The sequence below is a fragment of the Gossypium raimondii genome, chromosome 12 (genome assembly GCF_025698545.1).
Source record: "Gossypium raimondii isolate GPD5lz chromosome 12, ASM2569854v1, whole genome shotgun sequence".
Taxonomy (NCBI): domain Eukaryota; kingdom Viridiplantae; phylum Streptophyta; class Magnoliopsida; order Malvales; family Malvaceae; genus Gossypium; species Gossypium raimondii.
In genome coordinates this window covers 18,175,217-18,195,215 of record NC_068576.1, presented here as the reverse complement: position 1 = coordinate 18,195,215, position 19,999 = coordinate 18,175,217, and the positions used below count along the sequence as shown (strand labels likewise).

Genomic DNA, 19,999 nt, shown 5'->3' with positions numbered 1-19,999 from the left:
TAATTCATTATTAATCCCGTTGAGCAGTTGGAATATACACGGATACGTAGAGATTTAGCACATAAGTGCCACCTTGATATGTAGCGAAGCTACCAGCGATATGTAGCGAAGCTACCACTGAAATGTATCCGAAGCTACCAGCGATCAATAACACTGGAAATGTCCACGGGCTGCTCACACAAGTGTCAGTGTATACGCAACACATGCTAGATCACCCACACCGGGACTCAACTGTAACACTTGTAACTTTGTAACATTTGGTCTCTAGTGACATGTCACTTGTATCAATTCTATTCCTAAGTTCAACAGGAATTTACACTTAACACTTTATTACTTGAATAATTCATGAACAATTTTCCTTCCACATTCAATATTAATTCACATATCAAATATAATTCACAATTTATACAAATATAACTATTATTTACATATAACTTACCTCGGATGCAAAACGACTATTTTTTGTAATTTAGTCGATAACTTTCTCTTTTCCCCCATCACTTCCACTATTTCTTCTTTCTTGATCTATATTAACACAATTTAATACATTTTATCAACATTTCATTCAAATACAATTCATACACAACATTTTGGCAAATTTACATTTTTCCCTGAAACTTTTCAAAAATTCCACTTTTGTCCCTAAGCTCGTAAAAATAAAATTCACTAAATTTTTAAATTTCAAACTTCACTAAATCATATTTCATGCCCATAACAGCCCTCAATTTCACAAAATCACAACTTTATGCACACTTTACCATCTTTCACAATTTAGCCCTTTTTCAACATTTCCATCAAAACTCATCTAGTAAAACTTGTAATTAACACTTCAAACATTCATTATCTAACATCACTAATCAATTTACAATTATATCATGAATGGGTAAATTTTCAAACTTTAATTTCATTTAAATTAAATAGTAGAAACATGAAATTCAAGCTTCAATAAGCATAAAAATACAAAAATAATTAAAAACGGGGCAAGAAATCACTTACAATTGAGCTTAGGAAGTTCAAGAACCCTAGCTATGGTGACATGAATTTTTTTGGCAGCAAACGTCTGATTTTAAGAAGATGAACACTTGTTTTCATCTTTATTTTGTCTTTTATCAAATTGGACAAAAATACCCTTGACCCATTACTTAGATATTTTTCTAGAAATACCCTTTTGTGTCCATAACACTAATTTATGGTCTAATTGCCACATAAACATTCCAATTTCATGCAATAATTCAATTAAGTCATTTAATCACTAATTAGACACACTTTGCATTTTTTTCAATTTAGTCCTAAAAATTCAATTAAGCACTAAAGCATTAAAATTTCCTATCCATATTTTCACACAATATTTCAATCAATCAGTAACTAATAAAATTTATAAAATTAAACTATTTCACTTGGTTTGTGGTTACTGAAACCACTATTCCGATTAGGCCTATTTCGGCTATCACAATTCTCCCCTTAGGGATTTTCGTCCCCAAAAATCTTACCGTGAATAAGTTGGGATCTTGTTTCCTCATAGCCTCCTCGGTTTCCCATGTTGCCTCTTCCATCCCATGTCGTTGCCATAACACTTTCACTAAAGCAATTTCTTTGTTTCTCAATTGTTTCACTTCGTGCCAAGATTCAATCGGTTCTTCTTCGTATGTCATATCCGATCAATTTCCACTTCATCGGTGAAATCACATGTGATGGGTCCGATCGATATCGCCTCAACATAGAAACATGAAACACATTATGAATTCTTTCCAATTCCGGGTAAAGACAATCGATAAGCCATGGACCAATTCTTTCTATCACTTCATACGGACCAATAAATCTTGGACTTAATTTACCTTTACGGCCAAATCTCGAAATTTTCTTCCATGGAGACACTTTCGAAATACTTTATCACCCACTTGAAACTCAATCTCTTTCTTTTCAAATCCATCGACTTACGTCGATCCGATCGACTTTCAAACAATCACGGATTATCTTCACTTTTCTTCGCTTTTTTACCAAATCGACTCCATGTAACTGATTTTCATTAAGTTCAGTCCAATATAATGGAGTCCGACACTTTCGTCCATACAACGCTTCATAAGGTGCCATTTTTATGCTGGATTGATAACTATTATTATATGCAAACTACACCAAAGGTAGATATCTTTCCCAATTACCTTCAAATTCCAATACACAACATCTCAACATATCTTCGAGCACTTGAATTACTCTTTCAGACTGTCCATCGGTTTGGGGGTAAAATGCTGTACTAAAATTCAATTTAGTACCCAATGCCTCTTGTAATTTCTTCCAAAACCTTGAAGTAAACCGTGGATCTCTATCAGATATAATAGACGCAGGCACACCATGTAATCGAACTATCTCAAAGAATATACAATTCACTAACTTGTCAAGTGAAAACTCATTCGCACAGAATGAAATGAGTGACTTAGTCAATCGATCAACTATTACCCAAATTGAGTCTTTCTTTTTCGGTGACAATGGCAATCCGGAAACAAAATCCATAGTAATTCTATCCCACTTCCACTCGGGCACCATAATAGGTTGAAGTAACCTCAAGGTACTTGGTCTTGACTTTTACTTGTTGGCACACAAAACACTTTGTCACATACTCAGAGATATCCCGTTTCATACCCTACCACCAATATAATTTCTTTAAATCATTGTACATTTTACACTACGGGGTGAATCGCTAGCGACTATCATGTGCTTCTGCAAAATTTTCTGGATTAAATCAACATTTTTCGAACACATATTCGTCATGAAACATTAAACATCCATCGAATCAATCCAAAATCGAATTATCGCCTAATCGCACTTGAGTCTTTTTCTTTGTAATTCATTATCCACTTTCGAGCCTCATAAATTTCTTGAAGAAACAATGGACTAGCTTTTAACTCGCAAGCAATGATCCATCTTCATCAATGTTAATCTTGTATTCAAAGCTCTCAAAGCAAGAGAGACTTTCTCTCAAAGCATCAAGAACTATATTGGCTTTTCCGGATGATAATCTATTACAAGTTCATAATCTTTCATCAATTCCAACCATCTTCACGCCAAAATTCAGATCTTTTGTGTCATAACATATTTCAAACTTTTATGATCTGTAAAACATGACATTTCTCACCATATAAATAATGACGCCAAATCTTCAAAGCAAAGACAATAGCAGCCAACTCTAAATCATGGGTAGGATAATTTCGTTCATGCGGTTTCAATTGTCGAGAAGCATACGCTATCACTTTTCCTTCTTGCATCAATACACATCCAAGCCCATTTAATGACGCGTCACTATAAACAACAAATTCCTTTCCTGACTCAGGTTGCACTAACACTGGTGCCTCAGTTAAACACTTCTTTAATTTCTCAAAACTTTGTTGACACTCCTCGGTCCATTCGAACTTAACATCTTTTTGTAACAATTTTGTCATCGGTGAAGCTATCATCGAAAAACCTTCTACAAATCGACGATAATATCCGGCTAAGCCCAGAAAACTCCTAACTTCAGATACATTTCTTGGAGGCTTCCATTCAACTATTGCCGATATCTTAATCGGATCCACTCGAATGCCATCTCCCGAGACAACATGTCCCAAAAATCCAACTTCACTAAGCCAAAATTCACTTTTGCTAAATTTAGCAAACAATTTCTTTTCTCGCATGCGTTTGTAGCACAATTCTTAAATGTTCAAGATGCTCGACTTCACTTGAGAATAAATAAGAATATCATCTATAAACACCACAACAAATTTATCCAAATAGGTAGGAAAATTCGATTCATCAAATCCATAAAATAGTGGAGCATTAGTCGGACCAAAAGGCATTACAAGAAACTCATAGTGACCATACCGGGTTACGGCGCCTTTGGCACATCGACTCTTTAACCCTCAATTGGTAATATCCGGATCTCAAATCAATTTTGGAAAACACTGTGGCATCCTTTAACCGATCAAACAAGTCATCTATTCGGGCAATGGATATTTATTCTTTCTTGTCACTTTATTAAGTTGACGATAATCAATACACAATCTCAATGTCCCATCCTTTTTCTTCACAAATAGCACGGGAGCACCCCACGGAGAATAACTTGGTCTGACAAATCCTTTATCCGTCAACTCTTGCAATTGCACTTTTAATTCTTTTAATTCAGTTGGTGCCATTCATGAGGAGCAATCGATATTGGAGCGATGCACGCATTACTTCAATACCAAACTCTACTTCTCTAATCGGAGGCAAACCCGCAACTCTTACGGGAACACATCTAAATATTCACATACCACCGGCATCGATTCGATCTTTGTTTGAGACACTTTTGTATTCAACACATAAGCAAGATATGCTTCACAACCATTTTCAAACATTTCGAAAGGACATGGCGAAATCACAATTGGCATCACATTTGACTTATCTGTTTCAACCCAAGAACTGTACCACTACTACACTTCAACTCAAGAATTTTCGACTACAATCTATCTTGGCCTTATGCAATGTCAACCAATCCATCCCCAAAATAACATCAAATTCATCAAATGGCAACAACATCAAGTTGGCGGAAACACCGACCTTGTATCATCAAAGGACAATTTTGCATATTTTATCAACTATCACATGCTTGCCTAAAGGATTCGACACTTTAATCACATACTCAGTCAATTCAACACACAAATTCTTATCGACACTAAATTCATACATACATACGAGTGAGTAGAACCGGGATCAATCAATGCAAGAACATTAGTGTCGTAAAGAGAAAATATACCATTGATCACATCGGGGAAGATGTTTCCTCTCTAGCTCGAATGGCATAAGCTCTTGCTGGAGCTCCCAGATCTTCTGATCGTGTCTTTTGTTACACCTTTACCACTAGTTCCAGTCCCACATTTCTCGATGGTCTTCCTCTAGTAGTCACATCGCTCGATCTCACATTTTGAAACTTTTCTATCTCTTCTCTTCTCGGACAATCTTTCACAAAATGATCTTGAGATCCACATTTAAAACATGCTCACTGATTAAATAACATTCCCTAAATGTCGTTTTCCACAATGTTGACATTCCACTAGTAGGTTTAACACTACCTACACTTGCCATAGAAGTCGCTTTGAGCTTTGGAACTGAATATTGTCTTCCTCGATCTCTTTGAAAATTCACACTAGAAACATTCGATCGAGTATTCATTTCTCTAGACTTCTTCGTTTGAAATTGAAATGACTTGCCCATTGATCTTTTCTTGCATCTCTTGCTTCACTTTCCACCTTTCTTTTCTCTTTGCTCAATTCTTCAGCCTTGATAGCTCTTTCAACTAGTACCACTAACTCTTTAATTTCAAGAATTCCCACTAGCAATCGGATATCCTCGTTTAATCCATCTTCAAACCTTTTGCACAATGTAGCTTCATTAGATACACACTCTTGGGCATACTTACTTAATTTGACAAATTCTCGTTCATATTCGGCTACCGTCATGCGTCCTTGTTTCAATTCAAGAAACTCTTTTCTCTTTTGATCAATGAAACGCTGACTCACATACTTCTTCGAATTCTTCTTGAAAGAAATCCCATGTAACTTTCTCTTTAGGCACCACTGACACTAAAGTTTTCCACCAATTATAAGTGAATCCCTCAACAATGAGATAGCACATTTGAGACTTTCTTACGAGTACAAGATAATTCATCCAACACTCGATGGTATTATCAAGCGAACTCTGCTCTTCAGGATCATCATTTACATTAGCTCGGAACTCTTGGCTCCATACTTTCAATTTTGTCCACTGAGGCTTTGACAATCTTAACACTTCAGTTTGTTGAGGAGCTATGGGAACATCTTGAGGAATAGGAGGGGCGGAGGAGGTTGAGCATTAGGATTAGTTCTAACAAACTCAGTGTACCAATTGTTCATCATTTGGAGAAAAGCTTCTCGAGCCTCATCTCCTTGACCCTGAGTCTCAAATCGACTTTCAACAGGCACATTACTTTGAGCATCATCAGCTGTATCTCGGTTAGAATCCATTACTATAAAAAAAAACATTTTAAGATGTCAGGAGTCGTCACACTATCATTATTCAATTATGGCATGTATAGATAGTCTATTACACTCGCTACGTTAGTCCGAGAATCGACTAAACCGTAGCTCTGATACCACTAAATGTAACACTCCTTACCCGAGACCGTCATCGGAATCTAGTACGAGATGTTATCCAATTTAACTTACCAATTCGGAGCATAAAAAAAATTGCTTTTAAAATTAAATTCACTGTTCACAACAAAACTGTCTACCTGCGTGACTTTCACTAATTTAATTATAACTCGAGTTACAGAACTCAAAATTTAAATCCGTAAATTTTCCCTGAAACTAGACTCATATTACTACTTACCATAAAATTTTCAGAATTTTTGACTTGTCCAATTAGTACAGTTTATTCATTAAAGTATCCCCTGTTTCACAGCTCGACAGATCTGACCTCTTGGCACTAAAAATCAATTATCTCTTTGTACAGAGTACATATAAGGTTATCGATTTTTCTTTTGAAAATAGACTCACTAAGAAATCTACACATATAAATTATGACCCATAATTATTTCTGTACAATTTATAATGATTTTCTAAAGTCAGAACAGGGGACTTCAAAAACCATTCTGACCCTGTCTCACTAAAATTCAAATATCTCAAAATACAGAATTCATTTTCCTACATAGTTTCTTTCATATAAAAATAGACTTGATAAGCTTTAATTCCATATATAATTCACTCTCTAATTCCATTTCTACTATTTATGGTGAATTTTTACATTCACGTCACTGCTGCTGTCAAAGAAACTGCTTCTTTGAATTAGTTACCATTTACACATACATAATACCAAAACATAATCTTTACTAACCATTTCAATAGCTAATCTTAGCCATATCATTTGATCATGCTCAAAATGATTAAGACTCTATACATGCCATAGTTCAAACATTTTGAAAAGCACATAATACCGAGATGGCTATGATAGTGTGATACTGAGCTCCGACGGTCCACTATTCGATCAAGTTCAAATCACTATAAAACAAAGGAAAGAAAGAGATGTGTAAGCTATAAATAGCTTAGTAAGTTACATGTAAACAATAATTACTCATTTAATAATTAACACTTTTAACATATAACTAATCAAAACATTTCTTAGCAATTTCAATCACTTACACATGCACAATCTTACCAATTCACTTGCATATACATTTTCACACTTAACATTTCATATTCACTTTAATTCATTATTAATCCCGTTGAGCAGTTGGAATATACACGGATATGTAGAGATTTAGCACATAAGTGCCACAATCGATATGTAGCAGGCTACCAGCGATATGTAGCCGGTTACCATGAAATGTAGCCGGGCTACCAGCGATCAATAACACCGGAAATGTCCACGGGCTGCTCACACAAGTTGTCAGTGTCGCAACACATGCTAGATCACCCAACACCGGGACTCACTGTAACACTTGTAACACTCTGTAACATTTGGTCTCTAGTGACATGTCACTTGTATCCAATTCTATTCCTAAGTTCAACCGGAATTTACACTTAACACTTTATTACTTGAATAATTCATGAACAATTTTCCTTCCACATTCAATATTAATTCACATATCAAATATAATTCACAATTTATACAAATATAACTATTATTTACATATAACTTACCTCGGATGCAAAACGACTATTTTTTGTAATTTAGTCGATAACTTTCTCTTTTCCCCGATCACTTCCACTATTTCTTCTTTCTTGATCTATATTAACACAATTTAATACATTTTATCAACATTTCATTCAAATACAATTCATACACAACATTTTGGCAAATTTACATTTTTCCCCGAAACTTTTCAAAAATTCCACTTTTGTCCCTAAGCTCGTAAAATAAAATTCACTAAATTTTTAAATTTCAAACTTCACTAAATCATATTTCATGCTCATAACAGCCCTCAATTTCACAAAATCACAACTTTATGCACACTTTACCATCTTTCACAATTTAGCCCTTTTTCAACATTTCCATCAAAATTCATCTAGTAAAACTTGTAATTAACACTTCAAACATTCATTATCTAACATCACTAATCAATTTACAATTATATCATGAATGGGTAAATTTTCAAACTTTAATTTCATTTAAATTAAATAGTAGAAACATGAAATTCAAGCTTCAATAAGCATAAAAATACAAAATAATTAAAAGCAGGCAAGAAATCACTTACAATTGAGCTTAGGAAGTTCAAGAACCCTAGCTATGGTGACATGAATTTTTTGGCAGCAAACGTCTGATTTTAAGAAGATGAACACTTGTTTTCATCTTTATTTTGTCTTTATTCAATTTGGACAAAATGCCCTTGACCCATTACTTAGATATTTTTCTAGAAATACCCTTTTGTGTCCATAACACTAATTTATGGTCTAATTGCCACATAAACATTCCAATTTCATGCAATAATTCAATTAAGTCATTTAATCACTAATTAGACACACTTTGCATTTTTTTCAATTTAGTCCTAAAAATTCAATTAAGCACTAAAGCATTAAAATTTCCTATCCATATTTTCACACAATATTTCAATCAATCAGTAACTAATAAAAATTTATAAAATTAAACTATTTCACTTCGGATTTGTGGTTACGAAACCACTATTCCGATTAGGCCCTATTTCGGGCTATCACAATTCTCCCCCCTTAGGGATTTTCGTCCCAAAAATCTTACCGATGAATAAGTTGGGATCTGTTTCCTCATAGCCTCCTCGGTTTCCCATGTTGCCTCTTCCATCCCATGTCGTTGCCATAACACTTTCACTAAAGCAATTTCTTTGTTTCTCAACTGTTTCACTTCGTGCCAAGATTCGAATCGGTTCTTCTTCGTATGTCATATCCGATCAATTTCCACTTCATCGGTGAAATCACATGTGATGGGTCCGATCGATATCGCCTCAACATAGAAACATGAAACACATTATGAATTCTTTCCAATTCGGGGTAAAGACAATCGATAAGCCATTTGGACCAATTCTTTCTATCACTTCATACGGACCAATAAATCTTGGACTTAATTTACCTTTACGGCCAAATCTCGAATTTTCTTCCATGGAGACACTTTCGAAATACTTTATCACCCACTTGAAACTCAATCTCTTTTCTTTTCAAATCCGCATCGACTTCATCGATCCGATGCGACTTTCAAACAATCACGGATTATCTTCACTTTTCTTCGCTTCTTTTACCAAATCGACTCCATGTAACGATTTTCATTAAGTTCATCCAATATAATGGAGTCCGACACTTTCGTCCATACAACGCTTCATAAGGTGCCATTTTATGCTGGATTGATAACTATTATTATATGCAAACTACACCAAAGGTAGATATCTTTCCCAATTACCTTCAAATTCCAATACACAACATCTCAACATATCTTGAGCACTTGAATTACTCTTTCGATTGTCCATCGGTTTGGGGTAAAATCTTGTACTAAAATTCAATTTAGTACCCAATGCCTCTTGTAATTTCTTCCAAAACCTTGAAGTAAACCGTGGATCTCTATCGGATATAATAGACGCAGCACACCATGTAATCGAACTATCTCAAGAATATACAATTCACTAACTTGTCAAGTGAAAAACTCATTCATACAGAATGAAATGAGTGACTTAGTCAATCGATCAACTATTACCCAAATTGAGTCTTTCTTTTTCGGTGACAATGGCAATCCGAAACAAAATCCATAGTAATTCTATCCCACTTCCACTCGGGCACCATAATAGGTTGAAGTAACCACAAAGGTACTTGGTGTTCGACTTTTACTTGTTGGCACACAAAACACTTTGTCACATACTCGAGATATCCCGTTTCATACCCGGCCACCAATATAATTTCTTTAAATCATTGTACATTTTACACTACGGGGTGAATCGCTAGCGACTATCATGTGCTTCTGCAAAATTTTCTGAATTAAATCAACATTTTTGAACACATATTCTCGTCATGAAACATTAAACATCCATCCGAATCAATCCGAAAATCGAATTATCGCCCATTGCACACCGAGTCTTTTTCTTTGTAATTCATTATCCACTTTCGAGCCTCATAAATTTCTTGAAGAAACAATGGACTAGCTTTTAACTCGCAAGCAATGATCCATCTTGATCAATGTTAATCTTGTATTCAAAGCTCTCAAAGCAAAGAGACTTTCGCTCAAAGCATCAAGAACTATATTGGCTTTTCCGGATGATAATCTATTACAAGTTCATAATCTTTCATCAATTCCAACCATCTTCGCCAAAATTCGAGATCTTTTGTGTCATAACATATTTCAAACTTTTATGATCTGTAAAAACATGACATTTCTCACCATATAAATAATGACGCCAAATCTTCAAAGCAAAGACAATAGCGACCAACTCTAAATCATGGGTAGGATAATTTCGTTCATGCGGTTTCAATTGTCGAGAAGCATACGCTATCACTTTTCCTTCTTGCATCAATACACATCCAAGCCCATTTAATGACGCGTCACTATAAACAACAAATTCCTTTCCTGACTCAGGTTGCACTAACACTGGTGCCTCAGTTAAACACTTCTTTAATTTCTCAAAACTTTGTTGACACTCCTCGGTCCATTCGAACTTAACATCTTTTTGTAACAATTTTGTCATCGGTGAAGCTATCATCGAAAAACCTTCTACAAATCGACGATAATATCCGGCTAAGCCCAGAAAACTCCTAACTTCAGATACATTTCTTGGAGGCTTCCATTCAACTATTGCCGATATCTTAATCGGATCCACTCGAATGCCATCTCCCGAGACAACATGTCCCAAAAATCCAACTTCACTAAGCCAAAATTCACTTTTGCTAAATTTAGCAAACAATTTCTTTTCTCGCAGCGTTTGTAGCACAATTCTTAAATGTTCAGCATGCTCGACTTCACTTCGGGAATAAATAAGAATATCATCTATAAACACCACAACAAATTTATCCAAATAGGGCCGGAAAATTCGATTCATCAAATCCATAAAAATAGCTGGAGCATTAGTCAGACCAAAAGGCATTACAAGAAACTCATAGTGACCATACCGGTTCGAAAGCGCCTTTGGCACATCGACTCTTTAACCCTCAATTGGTAATATCCGGATCTCAAATCAATTTTGGAAAACACTGTGGCATCCTTTAACTGATCAAACAAGTCATCTATTCGGGGCAATGGATATTTATTCTTTACTGTCACTTTATTAAGTTGACGATAATCAATACACAATCTCAATGTCCCATCCTTTTTCTTCACAAATAGCACGGGAGCACCCCACGGAGAATAACTTGGTCTGACAAATCCTTTATCCGTCAACTCTTGCAATTGCACTTTTAATTCTTTTAATTCAGTTGGTGCCATTCTGTAAGGAGCAATCGATATTGGAGCAGTACCTGGCATTACTTCAATACCAAACTCTACTTCTCTAATCGGAGGCAAACCTGGCAACTCTTCTGGGAACACATCTAAATATTCACATACCACCGCATGATTCGATCTTTGTTTGAGACACTTTTGTATTCAACACATAAGCAAGATATGCTTCACAACCATTTTCAAACATTTCGAAAGCGACATGGCGAAATCACAATTGGCATCACATTTGACTTATCTGTTTCAACCCAAGAACTGTACCACTACTACACTTCAACTCAAGAATTTTCGACTACAATCTATCTTGGCCTTATGCAATGTCAACCAATCCATCCCCAAAATAACATCAAATTCATCAAATGGCAACAACATCAAGTTGGCGGAAACACCGACCTTGTATCATCAAAGGACAATTTTGCATATTTTATCAACTATCACATGCTTGCCTAAAGGATTCGACACTTTAATCACATACTCGGTCAATTCAACACACAAATTCTTATCGGACACTAAATTCATACATACATACGAGTGAGTAGAACCGGGATCAATCAATGCAAGAACATTAGTGTCGTAAAGAGAAAATATACCGATGATCACATCGGGGAAGATGTTTCCTCTCTAGCTCGAATGGCATAAGCTCTTCTGGAGCTCCCACTTCAGATCTTACAATCGTGTCTTTTGTTACACCTTTACCACTAGTTCCAGTCCCACATTTCTCGATGGTCTTCCTCTAGTAGTCACACCGCCGATCTCACATTTTGAAACTTTTCTATCTCTTCTCTTTCGGACAATCTTTCACAAAATGATCTTGAGATCCACATTTAAAACATGCTCGGTGATTAAATAACATTCCCTAAATGTCGTTTTCCACAATGTTGACATTCCAGGTCTAGTAGGTTTAACACTACCTACACTTGCCATAGAAGTCGCTTTGAGCTTTGGAACTGAATATTGTCTTCCTCGATCTCTTTGAAAATTCACACTAGAAACATTCGATCGAGTATTCATTTCTCTAGACTTCTTCGTTTGAAATTGAAATGACTTGCCCATTGATCTTTTTCTTGCATCTCTTGCTTCACTTTCCACCTTTCTTTTCTCTTTGCTCAATTCTTGACCTTGATAGCTCTTTCAACTAGTACCACTAACTCTTTAATTTCAAGAATTCCCACTAGCAATCGGATATCCTCGTTTAATCCATCTTCAAACCTTTTGCACAATGTAGCTTCATTAGATACACACTCTTGGGCATACTTGCTTAATTTGACAAATTCTCGTTCATATTCGGCTACCGTCATGCGCCCTTGTTTCAATTCAAGAAACTCTTTTCTCTTTTGATCAATGAAACGCTGACTCACATACTTCTTCCGAAATTCTTCTTGAAAGAAATCCCATGTAACTTTCTCTTTAGGCACCACTGACACTAAAGTTTCCACCAATTATAAGCCGAATCCCTCACCAATGAGATAGCACATTTGAGACTTTCTTCTGGAGTACAAGATAATTCATCCAACACTCTGATGGTATTATCAAGCCAGAACTCTGCTCTTTCAGGATCATCATTTACATTAGCTCGGAACTCTTCGGCTCCATACTTTCGAATTTTGTCCACTGGAGGCTTTGACAATCTTAACACTTCAGTTTGTTGAGGAGCTATGGGAACATCTTGAGGAATAGGAGGGGGCGGAGGAGGTTGAGCATTAGGATTAGTTCTAACAAACTCAGTGTACCAATTGTTCATCATTTGGAGAAAAGCTTCTCGAGCCTCATCTCCTTGACCACGAGTCTCAAATCGACTTTCAACAGGCACATTACTTTGAGCATCATCACTGTATCTCGGTTAGAATCCATTACTATAAAAAAACATTTTAAGATGTCGAGTCGTCACACTATCATTATTCAATTATGGCATGTATAGATAGTCTATTACACTCGCCACGTTAGTCCGAGAATCGACTAAACCGTAGCTCGATACCACTAAATGTAACACTCCTTACCCGAGACCGTCATCGAATCTAGTACGAGATGTTATCCAATTTAACTTACCAATTGAGCATAAAAAATTGCTTTTAAAATTAAATTCACTGTTCACAACAAAACTGTCTACCTGCGTGACTTTCACTAATTTAATTATAACTCGAGTTACAGAACTCAAAATTTAAATCCGTAAATTTTCCTGAAACTAGACTCATATTACTACTTACCATAAAATTTTCAGAATTTTGACTTGTCCAATTAGTACAGTTTATTCATTAAAGTATCCCTGTTTCACAGCTCGACAGATCTGACCTCTTGGCACTAAAATCAATTATCTCTTTGTACAGAGTACATATAAGGTTATCGATTTTCTTTTGAAAATAGACTCACTAAGAAATCTACACATATAAATTATGACCCATAATTATTTCTGTACAATTTATAATGATTTTCTAAAGTCAGAACAGGGACTTCAAAACCATTCTGACCCTGTCTCACTAAAATTCAAATATCTCAAAATACAGAATTCATTTTCCTACATAGTTTCTTTCATATAAAAATAGACTTGATAAGCTTTAATTCCATATATAATTCACTCTCTAATTCCATTTCTACTATTTATGGTGAATTTTTACATTCACGTCACTGCTGCTGTCAAAGAAACTGCTTCTTTGAATTAGTTACCATTTACACATACATAATACCAAAACATAATCTTTACTAACCATTTCAATAGCTAATCTTAGCCATATCATTTGATCATGCTCAAAATGATTAAGACTCTATACATGCCATAGTTCAAACATTTTGAAAAGCACATAATACCGAGATGGCTATGATAGTGTGATCTGAGCTCCGACGGTCCACTATTCGATCAAGTTCAAATCACTATAAAACAAAGGAAAGAAAGAGATGTGTAAGCTATAAATAGCTTAGTAAGTTACATGTAAACAATAATTACTCATTTAATAATTAACACTTTTAACATATAACTAATCAAAACATTTCTTAGCAATTTCAATCACTTACACATGCACAATCTTACCAATTCACTTGCATATACATTTTCACACTTAACATTTCATATTCACTTTAATTCATTATTAATCCCGTTGAGCAGTTGGAATATACACGGATATGTAGAGATTTAGCACATAAGTGCCACAATCGATATGTAGCCGGCTACCACCGATATGTAGCCGGCTACCATCGAAATGTAGCCGGCTACCACCGATCAATAACACTGAAATGTCCACGGGCTGCTCACACAAGGTCATCGTCAGTGTCGCAACACATGCTAGATCACCCAGACCCGGGACTCACTTTGTAACACTTGTAACAACAGTAACATGGTCTCTAGTGACATGTCACTTGTATCCAATTCTATTCCTAAGTTCAACCGGAATTTACACTTAACACTTTATTACTTGAATAATTCATGAACAATTTTCCTTCCACATTCAATATTAATTCACATATCAAATATAATTCACAATTTATACAAATATAACTATTATTTACATATAACTTACCTCGGATGCAAAACGACTATTTTTTGTAATTTAGTCGATAACTTTCTCTTTCCCGATCACTTCCACTATTTCTTCTTTCTTGATCTATATTAACACAATTTAATACATTTTATCAACATTTCATTCAAATACAATTCATACACAACATTTTGGCAAATTTACATTTTTCCCTAAACTTTTCAAAATTCCACTTTTGTCCCTAAGCTCGTAAAATAAAATTCACTAAATTTTTAAATTTCAAACTTCACTAAATCATATTTCATGCTCATAACAGCCCTCAATTTCACAAAATCACAACTTTATGCACACTTTACCATCTTTCACAATTTAGCCCTTTTCAACATTTCCATCAAAATTCATCTAGTAAAACTTGTAATTAACACTTCAAACATTCATTATCTAACATCACTAATCAATTTACAATTATATCATGAATGGGTAAATTTTCAAACTTTAATTTCATTTAAATTAAATAGTAGAAACATGAAATTCAAGCTTCAATAAGCATAAAAATACAAAATAATTAAAAGCAGGGCAAGAAATCACTTACAATTGAGCTTAGGAAGTTCAAGAACCCTAGCTATGGTGACATGAATTTTTTGGCAGCAAACGTCTGATTTTAAGAAGATGAACACTTGTTTTCATCTTTATTTTGTCTTTATTCAATTTGGACAAAATGCCCTTGACCCATTACTTAGATATTTTTCTAGAAATACCCTTTTGTGTCCATAACACTAATTTATGGTCTAATTGCCACATAAACATTCCAATTTCATGCAATAATTCAATTAAGTCATTTAATCACTAATTAGACACACTTTGCATTTTTTCAATTTAGTCCTAAAAATTCAATTAAGCACTAAAGCATTAAAATTTCCTATCCATATTTTCACACAATATTTCAATCAATCAGTAACTAATAAAAATTTATAAAATTAAACTATTTCACTTCGGATTTGTGGTTACGAAACCACTATTCTGATTAGGCCCTATTTCGGGCTATCACAGGTTATGTTCTTTGAATTCATGAGATGGAAAATTGATATGAAATGAGAAACTTAGTGCTTGAGATTTCAAATGGATATGAAATGGAAGTGTTATGCCTTATACTAGTTACTATTGTTAGATTTGGATAATGAAATCGAGAAATGGTAAAAATTGACATGATAATTTGCCTATCATCATTTATTTGTAGCACATGTATTTGATTTACTTATATTATGTTTTAATGTTCGGATTATAGAATTACCACTGAGTTATACCCAGCGTATGGTTTTATTTTTCGTGCGCAGGTTAGCTTCTTTTTTATTCGATTGTTAACTTCAGCATCCAGTGACAATCCCGGTCTCAAGTGTTGGTGATGTTCTAGTTTTTAATCGCATGTACCTAAGGAGTCATTTGTTTATGCTAAGATATATTTTGGGTGAGATTGACATTTTGAATATCATGTATATATTTGTATGAGTTGGCAATGATCTTATTTTATGGTGATCTTTTTGAGTAGCTTAGGCATGTATGCTTATTGCTTAAATGGTGGTTAACTGATGTGTTATATAAATAGGTGCAAGTAGTTATGTGATGAAAATTTAAGATTTTAGCTTTTTGCCAATTTGATGTGAATGGTATGTCATGTTAAGCTTTATGGTGTGTGGACATGAATTGGTAATTATTTTTGGGTCATCCTGGTAAATATTTCTTAATGGTATATTAGCATTTGGAACGATAAACATGTGTGAATGTTTAGGGATGAAATTTTGATATGTACGATGATTAATGGTTGATTTTGAATTGTTGAAATAGTTGTCATTTGTGGCATATTGGTTAGACACTGAGGATGCTTGTTATAAATGGTGTTTTAAGCTTTTTTTATGCTTTTGAATAGGTTGAGAAATGGTATAAAACATAATTGTGTATGGAACTTGATTTACGGGGATTTTGGGACATGTAGGTCACTTTTTATGCCATACGGCCGTGTGCCACACACGGTCCTACGACACGACATCAAGCTATTACACAGGCTAGCACACGCCCATGTGACTTATTGAATTTGTGCCTGCATGGTTGCACATGGCCACAACCTATTACACGGCCTGGCGACACGGTCGTGTAACAAGTTTAAATAATTTCATTTTTGACCCACATGGCATCAATGAGTTACATGATTTGTTCACATGGCCGTGTGACTCCAGCTCCACACGACCTCAAGCTATTGCATGCTTTTCCAACATGATCGTGTCCCATCCTCACATGGTCTCAACCTTTCACACAATTGGGGGAAACGGTCATGTGACCCTTGTTACAATATTTTCCTAACTTTTTGTACTTGTTTCAAATTGATCCTTGATTGATATCATGTCAATTTTAGAGCTTTCGTAAGTTCGATTTAATCCCAAAATTGATTGTATTGCATGATATACTTGATAAATGTGATTTGTTAATATTGATTTGAGATTTTGGACTATGAATTGTATGTAAGTGTTCCGTATTTGTTTGTAGCCTCCTATTACTCGGGTTTGGCGTCTGGACTAGGTAAGGGGTATTACTAGTCTGTCGCAATTCGTTGTAGCAGATTAAACTAGTTTCATAATTAGAGGAGCTTGAATATGACCAATTTTATTATTTATTTAGTTTTCCTATTTCAGTTTCAATTTAATAAAAAGTTTAATTTGAGCTAATTTTATGACTTTAGGGGCCGAAGTTGGCCTAAAGGAAAACTAATGTATTTGGTGAGTGTGCAGGACACCATTATAAGGCATGAGAACTTGAGGTTGGTCACCATGTTGGAACATGGAAGTTCAACGTTGCAACATAATGAGTAGAATGTCAGAGTCAGAATAGCCATATTGCCTTTGGTGTCGCGACAACACTGAAGCTGAGCCTGAGCCAAGCAAATTGCCTTTAGTGTCACGACATAGGCAGTGGATGTCACGAGATTGGCCCTGTATGTGAAGCATTAATGAGCTGAGGGCATTTTGGTCTACACTATGTATTTTAACGTAAAAACATCAGCCGAACTAGGGCTAAGAACGACGACCAACCCTAATATTATAAATAGGCTCATTAAACACTTGAAAGATCATCTTTTCTATAACTTAGAATTTTCCTTTTAGTTTAGTTTTTATTTTAGTTTTATTTTGTAGTTAGGATTTATTTTCAGTTTATTTTTCATTAATGTTCTTCAGAGAATTTGACTTGTTGATTCAAAGCAACTCTTGTATATTTCTGCATTTCATTTAAATACAATTCAGGATTCTTCTTAAACTTTTACTCTTCGTTCGTTCTTTATGTTTACTTCCTTTGTCATTATATTGTTAATGGGATCCATAAGGAACTAATCCTCTTATGGGGAATTAACCAGTGGATGTGTGATTAATTAATATCTAATTAAGGTTTCTTAGTGGATCAATTGTTTGGGATAAGAAGAACTTAAACCCTAGGCTGACAACTTTAGAAAGTTATCTAGGTGGGAATTAACCCAAAATTGGTATTGCCTATCAGTGAACCCTTTACCCCAATTCGGTTTGGACTGCGAGGTTGAGAGATAAGTAGTTTTTGCTGACCCGTTAGTTTAGTGAAAGATCAAGAGATCTTGCTAGGTTAGCTACTAGTTGATTGAGTAGAACCCAAAATAGGAGTTACTTATGACCATCGAAGTGAGCTAATCACCCATGCTTAGATTTGATTGAGTCAGCATATCAATTCTCCAGTTTTATTATTTTTTCCATGTTTACTTAGTTTTCTTATAAAACCAATTCATTTTCTTTTATGTTTCGTCGTACTATAATTTATTTAAATTACTAATTAGATCTATTTACGTTTAAGTTAATATTAATTTAGTACTCTCCTCTCTTGGGTATGTCCTCAGAGTGCTTACTGACTTCGTGTAAAAACATTATTACAACCTGGCCTGTATACTTGCAGACTCTGCCTCAATTCTATATTTTTAGTAGTAGTATTCATACTCTCGACGTTGGTATGTTGGGTGGAGATCAAGTTGTTGGCATTGTTGTCGGGGAGGCAAAACTACTAAATTAGTTTTAAGTTTTCTTCTTATAGAATAGTTAGGAAAATTTTAAATTATAGATACAATTTTTATTTAATTTTTACTAACTTTTTTATTTTCTTTGTGTTTCAGTGTATGACTCGAACTAGGGTCACACCTATAAAGCTGCCCACTAATCCAGAAAGACTAATTCGTGGGAACCATCGACAACAGCAATAGCAGATGCAAAATCAACCACCTACTGTGGGCAACCCACCATGAGAAAATCCATTGTTCGACGAATCGGATGAAGCTAACATACCAGACTTACCACCACAACTACCGTTAAACCCACCGATGGCACGAGAAGAGCGAACGTTTAGATATTATGCGTTACCTAATCTGGATAAGGTACAAGGCAGTATTGGTAGGCCATCTATTACAGTAAAAAAATTTGACATTAAATTGGCCATGGTCCAGATAATCCAGAACAATCTACAGTTTAAAGGAACCATGATAGAGGATCCAAACCAACACTTAAAACAATTTCTCCAACTTTGTGACACATTTAAATTCAATGGGGTCACTAATGAAGCTATTTATCTTCGGTTGTTCCCTTTCTCATTAATCGATAACGTCTTTTCTTGGTTAGGCTCGCAGGCACTAGGATCTATCGCGACATGGGACAAACTTGTGAAGAAGTTTCTACACAAGTTATTTTCTATCAGCAAAATAGTCCAACTAAGGAAGGAGGTCTCTACATTCAAGCAATTAGAAGGAGAAGGCTTTCACGAAGCTTGGGAACATTTTAAGATGTTGATCCAATGATATCCACATCATGGTTTACTCGAATGGTTGAGCTTGTAGATGTTTTATAACGGTTTGGATGCACACGCATGATCAAGACTAGATGGAGCCGCAAGAGGATCCTTGGTGCATGAATCATACGAGGATTTATATGATCTTATAGAGAACATGACAATTAATTCCTACCAGTGGCCAAATAAAAGGTGTACTTATGGTAAGAGACCATCTGCTGTAAAAGTTGTTCAGGAAGATTACAAGTATCAACAAATTTTGGATT

At 35.0% G+C, this 19,999-nt stretch overlaps 1 non-coding gene across 1 annotated transcript; it reads right to left on the bottom strand.

Annotated features, from left to right (window-relative positions):
• Positions 1-19,653: 19,653 nt before the first annotated feature.
• Positions 19,654-19,760, bottom strand: LOC128035663 (small nucleolar RNA R71). The gene has a single exon (XR_008192215.1). It is a non-coding gene; the product is annotated as a small nucleolar RNA R71 (small nucleolar RNA).
• Positions 19,761-19,999: the final 239 nt, after the last annotated feature.